This window comes from Prionailurus bengalensis, chromosome C1 (assembly GCF_016509475.1).
Source record: "Prionailurus bengalensis isolate Pbe53 chromosome C1, Fcat_Pben_1.1_paternal_pri, whole genome shotgun sequence".
Classification (NCBI taxonomy): Eukaryota; Metazoa; Chordata; class Mammalia; order Carnivora; family Felidae; genus Prionailurus; species Prionailurus bengalensis.
In genome coordinates this window covers 154927269-154929954 of record NC_057345.1, presented here as the reverse complement: position 1 = coordinate 154929954, position 2686 = coordinate 154927269, and the positions used below count along the sequence as shown (strand labels likewise).

Below are 2686 nucleotides of genomic sequence, written 5' to 3'. Positions count from 1 at the left end.
CCCAATGTTTATAGCAGCACTCTCAACAATAGCTATATTATGGAAAGAGTCAAAATGTCCATCAACTGACGAATGGATAAAGAAGATGTGTTTATGTATACAATGGAATACTCCTTGGCAATGAGAAAGAATGAAATCTGGCCCTTTGTAGCAACGTGGATGGAACTGGAGAGTGTTAGGCTAAGTGAAATAAGTCAGGCAGAGAAAGACAGCTACCATATGTTTTCACTCTTATGTGGATCCTGAGAAACTTAACAGAACACCAGGGGGAAGGGGAAGGGGGGAAAAGTTAAAAGTTACAGAGAGGCAAACCATAAGAGACTCTTAAATACTGAGAACTGAGAGTTGATGGGGGCTGGGGGAGAGGGGAAAGTGGGTGATGGGCATTGAGGAGAGCACCTGTCGGGATGAGCACTGGGTGTTGTATGGAAACCAATTTGACAATAAATTATATATAAAAAATAATAATTTGTGCAATTTATAAATAAACAGTGTAAAATACTATTCTATATAATTTACAACCATGAGTTCATTTAATCTTCATAACAACCCGACGGGGAAACCAATGCAAAAGTTAAGTTTGTTTCTAAGAGTCACATATCTAATAAATGGACAATCCAGAATTGAAACTCAGGCAGCTGAGTCCTGAATCCGAGAAACTAAAGGCTTAAGCAATCCAAAACAAACAAACCAACCAACCAACAAACAAAAAAAAACAGTAAACCACAGGTCTGGTTAATATATCTCTTTTTTTTTTATAAAAAAGTATCAAATTTATTTCAATATCTAGTTCCATTTTTAAACTAAAGCTCGTGGACAATTTTTTGTAATTTAAAATTTATTATCAGAGGGGAGGAAAACATTAATAAGCTATCATATACTGACAGCAAATAAAATTACTGGACTATGCATTTATAAAAGCCTGTTTAATAGTAAAAAGTTCCAGTTATCTACTTAACTAAAGGAAAGATCCTTTAGCTCTTTATTTCTAATTTTAACACATATCTCATTTTGACACAATTTACCTTTTTCATCCAATTACTGATATGATGACCAAAATTTTTCCAAATGTTAAACCTTTCTTTACCACTTAGGAATTACAACTTAACGGTTACTTTTTAAGAATTCCTTAAAAGAAATTTGAAATTTTAATTTTCACCATGAACCTGTTTCATCAGAAAGTAGAATATCACTACTAGGTAAGTTAAAACAAAGAATGGAAGAAAAACAAAAAAATGGCATCTATATAATGAGCAAATTATCTGATAAGACATTTTAACTACTTCACATTTCTACTTAGCACAAGACAGAGTAAACTGGTTCCAAGGTAACACAAGGTTTGGCATTTTTACTGCAAGCTTTAAATCATAGTGTTATTCTACTCAACAAGACATCTCTAAGAAAATGGCAGTGTTCATAAGTACAAAAACTGTTATATCTGTTAGGTGGTATTCTATATAGTCAATAAGAGAATTCTTTATAAAATTAGATTTTAAAAAATGAGAATGTCTGATAATTATCTCAAAGGTTAAAATGAGAAAATGCAGAACACAAAAAGTCATTAGTTAATATGTGGCTTTGAGAAAGCCAGAAATGATTCTATTCCAAGAAATAAGCAATAATGATAAAAGATATAATTAATATACTATATGCCTTTTAAGCCAAAGCACACTTTTCACCTCAGGAGAGTTTTGATTTTTACATTCTTAACTCCTTTCGTCCAGAAAGGGCCCCATTCTAAGCCATTATTTGAAAAGAATTCATAATGTATAGTCATTTCTCTCCACAGGATGTTTTCGTTTCAGTACATAAGCTGCAAAATGGCAAATGACTAAGTCAGTTATAAAGAATTTATAGAATAAATGCCAATTTACAATAACTGTCAACAGACTTCTACACCAAAGCCTAAAAGTTGCAGTAGTAGAGGTCACAGCTAACATGATCCTTCCATGTGCTCAGACTTCATTGACTACAAATTACTGTCATAAAAATCAGAAAAGAAACCTCAGTGGGTCCTTCCAAAGCTGCTTAATTTTCCAAGTGATTTTTCTCTGGTTATAGAGCCTGTTCATTCCTTCAATCCTTCTTTAGTCGTTTAGCTTTTGCAATATTTTCTTGACGTTTTTGTTTCTTCTTTTGTTCCTTTTCCCTGGCTTCAATCATCTTGGCCAATTTCCAGGACAGTATAGCACTTGCTAGAAACAATGGAGTAAGGGCCAAAATAACCGTTGTAAGGAAGCCATATGGGTCCTTTGCAGCCCATTTCCACAGCGTACTCAGCCCAAGCCTTTATATCAAACATCTTGGTAGCATCTTATGCTTGAGTAGTTATTTCCAACTTTGTCCTGCGATTATTAGTGAGCCAATTACAATTTCAGATGACCCTTGCTTGTCTTCTTCTTCTTTAGCTCTACCATATACTTGTGAGAGAAGATTTAAATTCTATATCCTCCAGGTCGGAAGCCCGGTTCATAAATTTCTGTATAGCTCTTGGCTTTACAGCAGGACAAATACGGGCATGGATTTGAGGTGTGATTAATGTGAGTGTATATATGTTCCTTCTTAGTTTCAGAATATTTAACTTACCAAGTGATAGTCTATGTATGGATTTCACTAATATGAAAGAGTGCAAAGAGTTAAACACAAAGATGTATAGCATAGTCTGATATAAAGCAGCAGAGGCAAC

General features: G+C 34.0%; 1 pseudogene; it reads right to left on the bottom strand.

Moving 5' to 3' along the window:
• Positions 1–907: 907 nt before the first annotated feature.
• On the bottom strand, positions 908–2458 carry LOC122481400 (annotated as a pseudogene).
• Between the last annotated feature and the right edge of the window lie 228 nt (positions 2459–2686).